Source organism: Microcaecilia unicolor, chromosome 4 (assembly GCF_901765095.1).
Source record: "Microcaecilia unicolor chromosome 4, aMicUni1.1, whole genome shotgun sequence".
Classification (NCBI taxonomy): Eukaryota; Metazoa; Chordata; class Amphibia; order Gymnophiona; family Siphonopidae; genus Microcaecilia; species Microcaecilia unicolor.
This window is the reverse complement of record NC_044034.1, coordinates 356819470-356836188: the sequence shown is the minus strand read 5'-3', so window position 1 is coordinate 356836188 and position 16719 is coordinate 356819470. Positions and strand designations below refer to the sequence as shown.

Sequence of the window (16719 nt, the reverse complement as noted above, 5' to 3'; positions counted from 1 at the left end):
TCCACTACCAGTGATACCAATTTCTCTTAAACTTAAATTGTATTTAACTTTTCGCACAGTAGATTCAACTTATTTACTGAATTATTTATTTCAACTTATTTCCACCCTGCCCATCTAGACATTCTGGGCAGGTTACAGCTCAAAAGAAAACTCCAGTGTAGAACTGGATAAACAACCATTAATAACATAGTAGCCCAACAGTAGTTTCTTTGCATATTTTAAGTTTTGTAAGGAACCATCCCTCAGTTCATAGGAAAACACCGACAGCAAATATGCTTTCAACAACTTATGATGCTTCTATAAATCTTGGTCTCGATGGAGATTTACCAGTGATTTTTTCCACAGTGTGAGACAGGCGACAGAAGAGGTGCACTGCCATAATTGTACTTTCCGAAGGATCTTAAAAGATGATTTTTTAGTAACTCTTCATGTGCAGGCTGCAGTGCATGCAATGGTCACTAAAATGTAAGAGCGATGTCCAATAAACAACTTTAACGTATCTAACCATCAACCAAGAGTCAATGGAACATATATAAGCTTCAAAACATGTTATCATTTATAAACATTATTATTATTATTATTAGCATTTGTATAGCGCTACCAGATGCATGCAGCGCTGAACACCTGACAAAAAGAGACAGTCCCTGCTCAAAAGAGCTTACAATCTAAATAACACAGACAGACAAGACAGTTAAGGAGGAGGGAAGTACTGGGTGAGAAGGAAGGAAGGAACAAGGGAGGGCAAATGAGGGCTAGGAGTCAAAAGCAGCAGTGAAAAGGTGGGTTTCAGCATGGATTTGAAAACAGGTAGAGATGGAGCTAGACGTATAGGTTCAGGAAGTCGATTCCAGGCATAAGGTGCCGCGAGAGAAAAGGAACGAAGTGTGGAGTTAGCAGTAGGGGAGAAGGGGGACGACAAGAGAGATTTGTCCAGTGAGCGGAGTTCACGGGAAGGAATATAGGGAGAGATGAGAGCGGAGAGGTAATGGGGGGGCTGCAGAGTGGATGCACTTAAAGGTCAGTAAGAGAAGTTTAAACTGTATGCGGAAGTGGACAGGGAGCCAGTGAAGTGACTTGAGGAGTGGGCTAGTGTGGGCGTAACGATTCTGGCGGAAAATAAGTCGTGCCGCAGAATTTTGGACAGATTGGAGAGGAGATTGGAGAGGAGAGAGATATTGAGGCTGATCTCCCGTTACAGTTTGAAAGATCCAGATTGTCCAACATTTTAGTGTCTGTAAACAGTAATCTATAGCCTTTCCAAGGTAAACACACTCCTAGCTGCTCAAGTTGGCCCTCATATGGAAAATGTTGAAGTCATCTTGTTCTGCCTCCCCATTTGCATGGAGGCAGATGATAGGATATATAATAGAACTACAAGTCCCTGTAAACCTCTAGTCCCAAGCACTTGTCCAGTTCCCTGTGTCTTATGGGACTCTTTCTATTGGTTTGCCTTGTTCTCTAAGCTTGCTGGGCAAGTTACCCACCCTTTCTCCATCGGGTCTGTAAAAGTTCTATTATATTATATACATAGCTTATTTGTTATATCTCCACTGGAATCATCGTAGATTACAATAAGAAGAACATCTCAAACACATCAGAATAGAATAGACTAAATTAAATCGAATCTACATCTGAAAATAAGAGAGTCTTCAACTGTTTTCTAAATAAAAAAATAAGAAGCGATAGATCTAATCTGATATGGATTTTCATTCCAGACTTTTTACAGTTAGATACTGGAATGAATTACTCAAATAACTTTTTAACCTAACTCCCCCCAAATTTTGGAAACAATAAGATGTTAGAATGTTTAGGGGGGGGGGGGGGCGCTGTGGAGCTACCGATGAGAATGGACGCTTGAAGATCTCTCTCCAGCAAGAAAATCGTTCCAAATTACCATCATTTGAAATCCTTTTTCCTCTATCATTGACTACAATAACTACTTACATAATATCTTTATCAAAATCGTCGAAGTTAGATTCGCTTAGTCCTCCTCAGACTGGTTCTAAGCGAAGAAAAACTGATCCGTCAACACCGGAAAAGGCCTCGCAAGCAAGACTACTGCCTTCCACGTCGGATATCATCATGGAAGAAATAAAAGCTTTGAAAGAACTCACGACTAAACATTTTCAAGCGACCTGTGATCTAAAATCGGATTCACAATCCCTTTCATCGGCCTTAACAGCATTTCAACTACGTGTTGAGACCTTAGAAACACGTGCTGACCAAACCGCTCTCTCTATGGCGCAACAACAGGAAAAAATGGATCAGCGTTTCCGAAAACTAGAGCTAGAGATCGAAGATCTCTCTAACAGAAACCGGAGAAACAATATTAGGATCATCGGCTTAAAGGAAGGTGCAGAAGGAGCTGATGTCATACAGTTTCTTACCACTTGGCTCCCGCAAGTTTTGCATATTGAGGCTGATCTCCCGTTACAGTTTGAAAGAGCTCAAAGATCGCCGTCTCATCAAAAACAAGGCCTTCAAAGCCCAAGAAAGATCGATCATTGCTAAACTTCTTTGATTCCAACAGGTATTACAAATCCTAATAGTGGCACGTGCAATAAAAGATCTTCAGTTTGATGGGAAAAGGTTTTTGATCGTGCCTGATTTGGCAAAAACTACTGCTAGGAAGCGGAAAGCTTTCTTGGATATGACACCGCGCCTCAAATCTCTTGGAGCTAGATATGGACTACAATATCCCGCTCGTATGCAAGTAACAATACATAATACTATTAAGTTTTTTGATTCAGCTGAACAATTGCAGCTATATCTTGATCAAATGCAGACTCACGGCATGTCTCCCTTTCTCTTCTTACTCCACAAGTTGATATCTGTCTTTAAGTATAGAGGCCTTCTCAAATGTCTCTTAATAATCCTATTATCCTATTAGCTATATTATATGGTTAATTGAAGTATCTGAAACTGAGCATGGCAAAGACTGAGCTCCTTGTCTTTCAACCCAAACCCTCTTCTCCTCTTCCCCACTTTCTGTCACTGTTGACAATGCCCTCATCCTCCCCGTCTCCTCAGCCCGCAATCTCGGAGTCATCTTCGACTCCTCCCTCTCCTTCTCTGCCTATATCCAGCAGACAGCTAAGACCTGTCGCTTCTTCCTCTATAATATTAGCAAAATTCGCCCATTCCTCTCTGAACAAACCACCCGAACCCTCGTCCACTCGCTCGTTACCTCTCATCTTGACTATTGCAACCTTCTTCTCGCTGGCCTCCCGCTTAGCCATCTATCCCCCCTTCAATCTGTCCAAAATTCCGCCACACGTCTTATCTACCGCGTGAACCGATACTCTCATATCACCCCTCTCCTCAAGTCGCTTCACTGGCTCCCGATCCGTTACCGTATACAGTTCAAGCTTCTCCTATTGACCTTCAAGTGCACTCAATCTGCAGCCCCCCATTACCTCTCTACCCTCCTCTCCCCGTATGTTCCCACCCGTAACCTCCGCTCTCAGGACAAATCACTCCTATCCGTACCCTTCTCTACCACTGCTAACTCCAGACTCCGCCCCTTCTGCCTCGCATCACCTTATGCCTGGAACAGACTTCCCGAGCCCATACGCCATGCGCCCTCCCTGCCTATCTTCAAGTCCTTACTCAAAGCCCATCTCTTCTCCCTTGCTTTTGGCGCCTAACCACCTTCCCCATTCATGTTACCTACACTGACTACAGAGTTTGTAACCTCTAGATTGTAAGCTACCTACACTGACTACATAAGTTGTAAGTTACCTACACTGACTACATAGTTTGTAACCTTTAGATTGTAAGCTCTCTCCAGTAGGGACTATCCTTCCCCATGTTAAACTTGTACAGCGCTGCATAACCCTGGCAGTGCTATAGAAATGCTAAGTAGTAGTAGTAGTAAATTGGTCAGGCAAGATTTCCCCACACATATGTGCCTAGTAGGGACAGCCTAACCATTCGGGCAACTGGGCAGTGCCTGAGGCCCCAGAGGCTCTAGGGGGCCCAGAGGCTCTGCCTGGATGCCCGGCACACACTACAGATCTCCTCAGTTCTACCTTGAAAGGTACACCGCTGGTGATCTAGTGGCCTCTGCGGGGGTAACATGTTCTTTCCTGCCTGGCCCGCTGTGGTGCCGCTATTCTCCCCTGCCCGACACTACCGTATTTTTTAAATGGCAACTGAGACTCCCTGCGGAAGTCTCGGCCACCATTTTTTTTGTTACATTTGTACCCTGTGCTTTCCCACTCATGGCAGGCTCAATGCGGCTTACATATTGTATACAGGTACTTATTTGTACCTGGGGCAATGGAGGGTTAAGTGACTTGCCCAGAGTCACAAGGAGCTGCCTGTGCCTGAAGTGGGAATCGAACTCAGTTCCTCAGTTCCCCAGGACCAAAGTCCACCACCCTAACCACTAGGCCACTCCTCCACTTGGCGGCGCTGGCAGGTGGGGGATTAGCGGCATCTCAGTGGGCAGGAAAGAACATTCCCCCCGCAGAGGCCACCAGACTACCAGGACCCCTCAGGTAGGACCAGGGCAGCAGGGGCATCAGCTGCAGAAGCAAGGGGGTGTCGGGTAGTGGCCAGGTAGGGGGCCCAGACCACCCTCAGTCCACCCATGGCACCTAGAATCTAGGTGCTCCAATAGAGATGCCTAGGCATACTCTATTAGGCATGCTTAAATGTAGGCACAGTATATAGAATACGCCTTGGGCTGGGTGGACACACCCACATTTAGTCGCATCCATTTACGCCAGTGAAAAGCTGGTGTAAATGCATGCGCCTACATCTACGCTCACTGGCCCAAATTCTATAACCATGCGCGTAGATGTGATTGATAGGCCTGGCATGCCCACACTCCTCCCATCACCACTCCCCCTTTTTGGCTGCACACGTGAGAACATGCCTAGCAAAGTGCACACATAAATTCCACTTAAATCCAATTAGTGATAAATGGTTATTGGCCACTTATCATGACTAAGTGGCTCGTTAAACAATTTAGGCATGCACGTAATTGGGCACATGAACAAATCTACGTGCGTGCCTCAACATGCCGTATAAAGAATCCGGCAGATATAGTTTTCAAAGCTTTACAAAACTGCAAGTCATTTTTGTGACAGAACAGTGTGTTTTAATCCTGTAAAATTGTCTGTATTAAACCTTGAAGTGCATTTCTCTACTGTGGTGCATGTTTTATGTTAAAGCTGTTAAAGAAAAGTGAATGCCCTCTTTTAGTTTCACTCAGTGAAGAAGTGAATCTACAGTACTGTGTGCAGTATATTTTTTAAAGTTGTTGACTGGGCTCTGATTGGCCTGGAGATTGAAATTACCCAGCAGTTGCTGGCTGTTACTTCAGTTTCAGCCCGTGAGAAGAGAGAGAGAGAGAGAGAGAGAGAGAGAGAGCTGTTTGCTGAAGCCCTGTAAAAAACAGTTATATGTGATAACTGGTAAACAGCTATATATGTCCTGATCGCCCCAGGTACTTTTTAGGAGGTAACCAAATGTTTAGTTAGTGTTTTTGTTGACTCTGCCTGTCTGGACTGATAAAGAATCCTGGTGGTTTGTGTGTTGGGTCTGTGAGTGCTTTCTGGGAACTGTGGGACCACTGGCAGTGTGGACCCAGTAACCTAGAAATCACTGGGGATAATTTGAGAGCGGGAGACTCACCCAGAGGCAGTTGGGACCCAGTCAGTGGGAGGAGGGTGCTAGTGTAGAGCACAAGCGGCAGGTGCAGGCTGACCTGAGCTGTGCTGGGGATAGACCCTCTAAGTGACTGCGGGGTAACCCCAGGCGGGTGGCTAAGCATTTCATGATAATTTTCAATGTTTCTTATTTCTTCAGGTAACTGGTTCCACAAGGCAGGACCAAAATAAGAAAAGGCCCGCTTCATGGTAGTTTAACCAAAAGCTAAAGAAGGAAGTTCCAAAATAGTTCTTTGTGAAGATCGCAACTGCCTATTAATGAGAACAGCAAGATATTTATGTGCCTTTAATCAAGACTTTAAATACTAAACACAGAATTTTAAAGTCAGTCAGTCCTTGCAGGCACTGGAAACCAATGCAGATCGGCCAAGGTGTTATATGGTGAAACGTCTTCATACCTATAATTAAACAGGCTGCAGTATTTTGGACTAAATAAAAGGAGACTAGAGATGATTGAACTTCAATTCAACTCTATAAGATCCGTGTTTTATTCTGGCTTCAGAAAGTAAAATGACAGGATTCTCGGGACAGTGTGGACATCATAAAGCTATAACCATTATGGAATGTCAGTAAGCTGTTTACATCTACTACTACTAACTAGCATTTCTAAAGCGCTACTAGGGTTACGCAGCGCTGTACAATTTAAACATAGAAGGACAGTCCCTGCTCAAAGAGCTTACAATCTAAAAGACAAGAGAACAAACTAAAGACAAGTGAACAATCTAGAGGACGAGTGAACAGTTAATCTGATAGGGTGGATAGATTGGGGTATTTTATATTTCTCGAGCGGTTAGGCGCCGAAGGCAGCATTGAAGAGGTGAGTTTTAAGCAGAGATTTGAAGATGGGTAGGGAGGGGGCATGGCGTATGGGTAAAGGAAGATTGTTCCAGGCATAGGGTGAGGCAAGGCAGAATGAGCGGAGCCTGGAGTTGGCAGTGGTGGAGAAGGGTACTGAGAGAAGGGCTTTGTCCTGCGAGCGGAGGTTACGGGCGGGAACATAGGGGCAGATGAGGGTGGAGAGGTAGTGAGGAGCCGCAGACTGAGTGCATTTGTAGGTAAGGAGGAGGAGCTTGAATTGTATGCGATATCTGATCGGAAGCCAATGAAGTGATTTGAGGAGAGGGGTGATATGAGTATATTGGTTCTGGCGGAATATAAGACGTGCAGCAGCGTTCTGAACGGATTGAAGGGGGGATAGGTGGCCGAGTGGGAGGCCGGTGAGGAGTAAGTTGCAGTAATCAAGGCGAGAGGTAATGAGAGCGTGGACGAGAGTTCTGGTGGTATACATCAGAGGAAAGGCTTTGGTTTCTTGTGTTTGTTTTTATCAATGAAGTCCCACCTGCTCACTTGGCATTTTTTCAGGAATACAGCTGGAGTAAAGCAGCATGCCTGTGATATTCATCCACTTAAATGCATGGAAATCATTCAACCAAAAAAAATGCCCTCCCGCGGGAGGTGGTGGAAATGAAAACGGTAACGGAATTCAAACATGCGTGGGATAAACATAAAGGAATCCTATTAAGAAGGAATGGATCCTAAGGAGCTTAGCCGAGATTGGGTGGCAGAGCCGGTGGCGGGAGGCGGGGATGGTGCTGGGCAGACTTATACGGTCTGTGCCAGAGCCGGTGGTGGGAGGCGGGGCTGGTGGTTGGGAGGCGGGGATAGTGCTGGGCAGACTTATACGGTCTGTGCCAGAGCCGGTGGTTGGGAGGCGGGGGATAGTGCTGGGCAGACTTGTACAGTCTGTGCCCTGAAAAGGACAGGTACAAATCAAGGTAAGGTATACACAAAAAGTAACACATATGAGTTTATCTTGTTGGGCAGACTGGATGGACCGTGCAGGTCTTTTTCTGACGTCATCTACTATGTTACTATGTTTCATAGGTCAGAACAAAATGAACAGCTGGGTTTACCTGAATACACAAGCAAATCCCAGATCAGATTACAAGACTCAGTAATACGTACTGTATCAATTACGCATTTTACTATGAAGTCAGAACTCTTTCAGTTCCTCGTGCTGTCCCCTTAGAAGCTGATGTGTCCCTTTTACTAAAGTGTATTAAAACCCTTTAGTGTCCAATGTTCCTGTAATAAGCCATATGGGAACAGACTGATGGGAACACTGGACGCTAAAGGGTTAAGCAGTCAATGGATGAATTTGCATGCACGGTTATCACAAGAACATGGCACACATTACCTGCTGTGGGCTGTGGTAGAGGGCCAAAAACTGGGCAGGTTATGGGCGGATAAGTGGTACGGATTGCGCATTACAGTTGGTGCGTAGTACTTGCCATGCACTGTCACCTGTGCAACGAGCACAGGTGCACTTACCACCCACTCTTGCATCAGCATTAATTGTGAACAGTCTTAACATGTAGTACAGAACGGGAACTTACAGGACATTTTTTTTGTTACATTTGTACCCCGCACTTTCCCACTCATGGCAGGCTCAATGTGGCTTACATGGGGCAATGGAGGGTTAAGTGACTTGCCCAGAGTCACCAGGAGCTGCCTGTGCCTGAAGTGGGAATTGAACTCAGTTCCTCAGTTCCCCAGGACCAAAGTCCACCACCCTAACCACTAGGCCACTTCTCCACTGTTGCTACTATTGGAGATTCTACATGGAATGTTGCTATTCCACTAGCAACATTCCATGTAGAAATCGGCCCTTGCAGATCACCAATGTGGCCGCGCAGGCTTCTGCTTCTGTGAGTCTGACGTCCTGCACGTACATGCAGGACGTCAGACTCACAGAAACAGAAGCCTGCGCAGCCTTCTACATGGAATGTTGGAATGTTGCTAGTGGAATAGCAACATTCCATGTAGAATCTCCAATAGTATCTATTTTATTTTTGTTACATTTGTACCCTGCACTTTCCCACTCATGGCAGGCTCAATGCGGCTTACATGGGACAATGGAGGGTTAAGTGACTTGCCCAGAGACACAAGGAGCTGCCTGTGCCTGACGTGGAATTGAACTCAGTTCCTCAGTTCCCCAGGACCAAAGTCCACCACCCTGACCACTAGGCCACTCCTCCACTCCACATTAATTTTGCTGTTAAAGTGAGGTAAGTGTAAAACCTTACTATGATTTAGTAAGAGGGTCCCTAAGTCTGCCACATGTGACCTCCCACAGAACATAAGAATAGCCATACTAGATCAGATCTACAGTCCATCTAGCCCAGTATCCTGTTTCCAACAGTGGCCAATCCAGGTCACAAGTACCTGGCAGAAACCCAATCAGTAGCAACATTCCATGCGGAATCCCAAAGAGTAGCAAAATACCATGTAGAATCTCAAATAGTAGCAACATTCCATGCTATCAATCCCAGGGCAAGCAGTGGCTTCCCCAAGTCTGTCTCAATTGCAGATTATGGACTTTTCCTCCAGGAACTTGTCCAAACCTTTTTTAAACCAAGATATTCTAACTGCTGTTACCACATCCTTTGGCAATGAGTTCCAGAGCTTAACTATTCATTGAGTGGAAAAAAAAAAATATTTCCACCTGTTTGTTTTAAATTTTGTACCATGTAACTTCCTTGAGTGTCCTCTAGTCATAGTAACAAAGTAGATGATGGCAGATAAAGACCTGTACGGTCCATCCAGTCTGCCCAACAAGATAAACTCATTACATACGGCATGTGATATTTCATATGTATACCTGGTGTGATGTTTGTGAGCCCTTGGCCCAGAGGCGGCTGCGTGAGGATCACTTAACCACCTCTGGGTAGACGGAGACCCAAGAGTATCCCAAAAAACTGGGCTGGATAGCAAGAGGAGGTGAACTAAGGTAGCTTTAATGGCAGCAAAAGAACACAAATCAAAAGGCAAACAAACGGCTCAGTATTAATGCAAGAGAAACGAGGACAATAAGCATCCTAGCTGCACATCCTAACACTAGCTAAAGGAGGAGTGGCCTAGTGGTTAGGGTGGTGGACTTTGGTCCTGAGGAACTGAGTTAGATTCCCACTTCAGGCACAGGCAGCTCCTTGTGACTCTGGGCAAGTCACTTAACCCTCCATTGCCCCATGCAAGCCGCATTGAGCCTGCCATGAGTGGGAAAGCGCGGGGTACAAATGTAACAAAAAAAAGATATTGGTAAATTGTAAGACAGCCTAGCTGTACAAGAGACGCAAACACAAGAAACTAGTCAAAGGCCCGGCCTGGCAGGCAATAGAAAACAGTAGCACTTAGCTAAAAGCAGTGAGATCGCTGGCAGTCAGATAAAGGTTCATTCTATCAGGACTCTCATGTAAGCCGCGGGACCAGCTCTCTCAGAAGCAGGAGATGAGCAGCAGAAAAGTAAAGGAACTCAAAATAGTCTCTTGTAGAAACAAACAGTCTCTGGACCGCCTGAGCCAGATGCTCCCAAGGCCAGCAAATCAATAACAGTCTCTGAAGTACCTGAGCCGAATGCTTCCAAGGCAAAAGACACTCCGGTACAGCGCAGCAGACAGGAACCAGGAACAGCCCATGCGGAACCCTCCGCGCTCCGAGCACAGACAGTCCAAAACACAGCACAGAGCCTAGCAACCAGGGACTCACTATGGATGACTGAGGACTCAGCTGAAGGACAAGAAGCTCTCAGGACTCCAAGACTTGGAAGCAGGCTTCACTGGAACAGAGCAAGAAGGAGAAAGCTGCAGCAATGCTTCAGGTCATGGCATGACCAGGAAACAGCAAACGGAACAAGCAGAGCCTCAGGCAGGCCTGAGCTCAATCAAGGATTATTGCCAGAACCCTGAGTGCACACAGAAGCCATCTTAAGAAGGGCTCAGCACTGATGACATCACCAGTTTGGATTTCACAACACTACAGTGACCCCACATTATCTAGAACTGCAGGTAACTAAAGGGTCTAGAAGGAACAGGGCATTAACGAGCAAGGCACAGATGTTGAGGACCGTGACACCTGGTCTTGAATTGTCCTTGCCATTTTCAGGGCATAGAATGTAGAAGTCTGCCCAACACTGTCCTTGTTCTCCAACTTCTGAAGCTGAAGCTGAATCTGCCCAGCCACGATCAGAGCACAGACCGTAAATATTTGCCCAGTTCTACCTTTGCTTCCCAATTACCGGTGTTGCTTCCTAACCTCTGCTATGCTTCTTTGCATCCATTCCTTCCAAAAGGATTCCTTGGAGTTTATCCCATGTATTTGTACTTTGTACTTCTTCATCCCACACATAAACTTTTGTTTATCCCATGCATTAATCTGTGTACTTTTTGAAAGAGTTAAAAAAAAATAAAATCGATTCACTTTTACCTGTTTTACACCACTCAGGATTCTGCAGACCTCAAGTCATATCTCCTCTCAGCCATTCCCTTTATCATTTTGGTTGCTCTTCTTTAAACCTTTTCTAATTCTGCTAAATCTTTTTTTGAGATACGGTGACCAGAATTGAACATAATACTCAAGGTGAGGTTGTACCATGGAGCTTTACAGAGGCATTATATTTTTGGTCGTATTTTGCATCCCTTTCCTAATAATTCCTAGCATCCTGTTTGCTCTTTTGGCCACCGCTGCACATTGGACAGAAGGTTTTTCACCAGTGGCGTCGCGAGGGCAGCTGACACCCGGGGCGGGTCGCCGCTGCGCATCCCCCCCCCCCCCGGTGCAGCGCGGCGCACCCTCCCCCCTCCGGAGCGCAACCCCCCCCCGAGAAGAACATACCTGGAAGGCGGTGAGGGGCGGGCGGGAGAGCCAATCCGCCAAGTGCACGCCGCTGGGGGGTGTCGGCGCCTCGCTGGTAACTTGCTCTCTCTGCCCCGGAACAGGAAGTAACCTGTACCGGGGCAGAGAGAGCAAGGAACCAGCGAGGCACCGACACCCCCCAGCGGCGTGCACCCGGGACGGACCACCCCACCGCCCCCCCCCCCTTCCTACGCCACTGTTTTTCACAGTCCGCATGTATTTTAACAACTTTGAATAGTTATTTTGTGTCATCTACAAATTTAATCACTTCACTCGTTGTTCCAATTTCCAGATAATTTATAAATATGTTAAATAGCACCAGTCCCAGTACAGATTCCTGCTGCACTGCGCTATTCACCCTCCTCCATTGAGAAAAATGGCCATTTAACCCTACCCTCTGTTTTCTGTCCAATAACCAATTCCTAATCCACAGCAGAACATTGCCTCCTATCCCATGACTCTTTAGTTTTCTCAGGAGTCTCTCAAGAGGAACTTTATCAAAAGCTTTCTGAAAATCTAGATACACTACATCGACCGGCTCACCTTTATCCACATGTTTATTCTCGCCTTCAAAGAAATAAAGCAAATTGGTGAGGCAAGACTTCCCTTGGCTGAATCCAGGCTGACTCTGTCCCATTAGACCATGTTTATCTATGTGTTCCATAATGTTTATTCTTTATAATAGTTCTCCAGTTGTCTCAGATTAGCTGTCATGTCAATTGATATGGCACACATTGGAGGAATTGAGTTCCAGGGAGTATGGCTACTGCTAGAGAAATTGGTAACTGCAAAACAGCTAACAACATTATAAAACTAGTAAAAAAAGGCCCGTTTCTGACACAAATGAAACGGGCGCTAGCAAGGTTTTCCTCGGCTCCCCTGCAGCCACCTATGTCCAGCGACCCTCCTCTCCCCTGCAGCCACCCATGTCCAGTGACCCTCCTCTCCCCCTGCGTCCACTGCAGCCACCCATGTCCAGCGACCCCCTGCATCCCTGCAGCCACCCATGTCCAGCGACCCTCCTCTCTCCCCTGGCCCCCCTCCAGCCACCCATGTCCAGCGACCCTCCTCTCTCCCCTGCCCCCCTCCAGCCACTAATGTCCAGCTGTGGGCATGTTCCCCCCCCCCCCCCCCGGGTTCTGAAGTTGACATCATAATGGCTACGGTGATGTCAGCCTGATCTACGGAGCCTAGCAGACCAACTCGGAATGAGCCACGGTCCCAGGCAAGTCAGAATGTTGGAGGTGAGAATTATTATATAGGATGTGTCATAATGGGTCCAGTGACATCAGCCAGGGCTTCAGAGCCCATCTGTGAAGAAAGTTATGGACACAGGCAGGCAGACGCATAGAATGTTGGAGGTGAAAATTATTATATAGGATAAGGACAATATGAGTTTGAAATTGCTACAGGGTGTGCACTTATTGCCTATCAAAGTATTTTTCTAAAAAGCCCCACAGCTGGTGAGGTCACAAGAAAACTAGAGGTCCATTGAATCCATCTTTCTTGTGACTGCCTACAATAAAGGTAGTAATCTAGGGGAAGGTTTAAAAAACCACTGTGCAAAAGAAAAAAAATTCTTTCCTGGCTGCGATGATTAGCTTAATTTCTAGGGTCAGCAGTTTCTCCAGAGTCTCGTTACGTCATGGTACCCACTGAAATCATGCCTACATAAACAGTCTCTTTTGTTTTGAAGCTATTTAAGGTTGAAGCTATAACCATCTTTGTTGGCAAAATGTCCCATAAATGCATCACCTAGAGAATGACACGGGGACAAAGTTTGTCCCCGTCCCATCCCCATGGGTTCTGTCTCTGTCTCCACTCCGTCCCCGCAGGTTCTGTCTCTATCCCCACCACATCCCCACAGGCCCTGTCTCCATCCCTGCAACTTCTGTTCCCGCTCCATTCCCATGTGCTCTGTCCTCATTTGCAGAAGCCTCGAACAATTATGATTTTATCTTTTTAGTAAAGTATAAAAAGGAACAATTTGTTGTGCAACTGTTGTGTATAAATTACAAATAGAAAACAATAATAACAACGAGCAGCTATGATAAACCCTCCCACCACCACCACCACCCTCTACCCTTCCAACCCCAACAATAGCTGACTTCTGCTACCCCAAGGAATCCTAATCCACCCTGTTAAAATGTCCAGGGGTACAAAATACAACCCGTTCTGTATGACCTAGAGGGGAGAAATATGCCCTATGAAGCACTGTTATGATTTTTTAATCTGTGAATGAATAAGAAGTCGTCAACAATCTCAGGATTCAGTCTAGCTCTCCTGTCTTCCAGTCTTTCCTGCAATAGAAGATGTCTTCTTAGAAGATGTGCTGGTAGCAGGATGTACAGGATCCCCCATGCAAATTTTGCTAGTTGTGGCCAACATGTTTGCTTGTTTTTTCAAAAAATCAAAATATCGTTGTCTGCATCACTCAAACATAAATAACAGTCCAGTTCATTCAAAGCAGAAAATGACACAGGGGCAAAGTTTGCCCCCGTCCTCATGGGCTCTGTCCCCATCCCCATCCTCCCTGCGGTTACTGTGGGTCCCCGTCCCCGTGTCATTCTCTATTATCACCTTCTTATTTACTTATTTTTTTTAAGTACATGTGGCTTTTGCTGTCATTCAGAGTAGTTTCTTTGGCTATACAGCCGGCTCTGAGTAAAGAATACTGAGCCTGCTTAGTGGATAACATGCTTAGGGTAAATTTTCTTTTATTGTACTCATAGGGCAACTCCAACGATTGTGCCGGTGCTCTGCGAGAGCAGGCAGGAAAACACCTCACTTGTTATGGTAGGATACCAGTCTCGGCACTTATAGCCTGCCTCAGGATGTAATTATGCTGGCACAGGGCCAACTCAAACATGCCAGTTCTTATGTAGTTCTGAACAACCGAAAAGGAAGGTGGCGTGAAGAAAATAAATTAAACAGTATGTATTAGGAATTAAAAACATGGAAACTATAGGCACTGATTAAAAAAAAAAAGAGAGAAGTCTGTTCTGCTGCTCAGAGATTTGTACCTACAAATGTCTGATTTAGATAGATTTTTGCTAACCTGCGGAATACAAACTTCACGTAAAAAAAAAAAAATCCCTGTAAATTAACTGCTACCTATTAAAGGAAAACACCGACCACATGGATTTAATAGATGAAATTAGAAATGTAAAAATTACGTTTTCAAACTCAAAAGGACACCACAGAACATTTTATTCACATCTGATTCCCCTGGACTGGAAAAAGCCATTCCATTGCACCTCAGGATAAGTTTAAGCGCAGAAACACCAGGAAATAAATCATTTATTTATTTGTTTGTTTGTTTATTTGTTGCATTTGTATCCCGCATTTTCCCACCTCTTTGCAGGCTCAATGTGGCTTACAATACACCATGAATAGTGGAGATGTATAAGAATTAAACATTTAGTATTACAGAGGGATCTTGGGTGATTTGATAATGAAAAAGCATGAAATTAGTAAACAAGCAAATATTATAAGACAATTCTGGGTATATACTGCCTACGGGATTTGTTATTTTTTCTTGGGAAAAACTAGTCAGCACTTTAGCCAACTGAACTGAAAACTCACTGAGCTGGTGCCCTGCAAAGCAAGTCACAGATACGTGGACAGTCCAGGAATAAAGGTTTCACCTATCATAGGAGCCAACTTTTCAAAATTATTGGGGGTGCTAAGCCCAATGGAAATAACCCCTCCCTGGACACATACAAGGAGTTTTCTCAATATTGGGGATGCTCAAGCGCCCACAGAGTCAGCTCCAATGTCACCTATAATTTTAACACACGACTAAACTCCAAAAGATCAATGACTGAAAGACGCGTCTTGGCGTTTTTATTTGTCTGCACAGACAAAATGTTGAATACATTTTATGGGGCTTTTGACGACCAATGAATGAAAAAGGAGACCAGGTTAAAGCAGATTAAAAATGTTGATATCTGCAGTTTCTAATTGTTTCTGGGGTCCTTTTCCCTGTTTTACTAAAATATATGGCAATAGAACACAGGAAGATTATTAGAAGTAACAGAGAAAAGAATATAGTTTATTGGTCACTTGGATCCCCAGCTGCACTGACACAGGAGCAATGCAATTTGCAAGCTGCATACAGATTTATTAATACACATTATACCTATACCCTGCTAAATTAAAAAAACATAACAACCCACAGAAAGCTTTGAAAAAGAAAAGGAAAACAGGTTACAGTTGGGTCTGCTGGAAGGTTTCTGATCCCCAGAAATCATTCAGCTTCAAGTTTTCACCCAATTACTCTGAACCTATAGAGAACGGACCGATAATAATCAGGGTAGACCAAGCATTAGCCAAACTAGGCAGGCGCCTAGGGTTGCAGCTTCCGTGGGGCAGCAAAGCAAAACACCAAGACTCAAAAGATTCATCACGGCATGCTTTTTCCCTGCAGAAAGAAAGGGCCGTTTTCAAATTCACCTTTGTCAACGGCTTTTGAAAATTGCCTTCAATACCGAACTATTTACAAACCAGAATGTAATATTTAAAAGTATCCCGTCCAAATGTGCATTTTTTTTAATTGGGCTTTAGGTGAAAGGATGGTGTTGAACTGATTATGATGGCTGTTTAATTATCAAGATATTGGAGGGAGAGGGGGAAGGGTCTAAAAATAAACTGAGCGGGGGGCGCAAGGGTGAAGTTTAGCCTAGTCCCTAGGATGCCTAATACCCCCTTCTCCCCCTCCCCCCATGTACCTTCTCTTGGGACGCTCATCTAGTTTCAAAGATGTCACAGGAGGCTGCCGAACTTCTGTGGGGAAGGGGAATACAGGTAGAGCTGACACCAAAACCAGGTCCCGCAATGAAGGACCAGGAGAATCGAGCTCCCAGTTCATCCCAGTCTCTTCCACTCTGAAACCACCCAGGGCACTGCCACAGTACTCACGGGGTATGGGAAGGCTCGGGTCTTTCTGCGATCACTCAGTTTCGGCTCACTGGAGAACGGGGATCCCGGGAGCGGCTTAGCCAGAAAGTCCCAAGATCCACATGGTCCCGCTCCGGGAGCCGAAGTCGATCCGGAAGGCAGGCAGCGGTCGAGACTGACAGTAACCCTCTGGTCCCTGCACAACGCTGCTCCTTCCCCCTCCCGGGAGCTTTCGGACTGGGGGAGGGCTCTGTCCTGCCCCCGCTCCCTGTCCCGGCCCAGGTCTCCTCCCCACTGTACCGGTGAGCTCTCTCTCTCCCCCTTTTGTGGCTCACTGCCCCGAGTGACTTCTCTTCCTGCTGTTACCCGAGTGAGTTCTTTCCCCGCTGTGACCTCCTCCTATCCCGGGTGAAATGCCTCCCCCAGCTGCGGTTCTGAGTTCTCCCCCCAG

At 45.7% G+C, this 16719-nt stretch overlaps 1 protein-coding gene across 5 annotated transcripts in view; it reads right to left on the bottom strand.

Annotated features, from left to right (window-relative positions):
* The window catches only part of ADGRG2 (adhesion G protein-coupled receptor G2), a 186751-nt gene extending 170264 nt beyond the window's left edge, over nucleotides 1–16487 (bottom strand). For 4 of the 5 annotated variants that reach the window (XM_030202278.1, XM_030202280.1, XM_030202281.1 and 1 more), the window contains exon 1: nucleotides 16290–16487. The gene's annotated coding sequence lies outside the window, so the exon portion shown is untranslated. Of the gene's footprint in view, nucleotides 1–16099; nucleotides 16197–16289 lie in introns of those variants that run through there. The other variant, XM_030202279.1, reaches the window with a different exon arrangement.
* Between the last annotated feature and the right edge of the window lie 232 nt (nucleotides 16488–16719).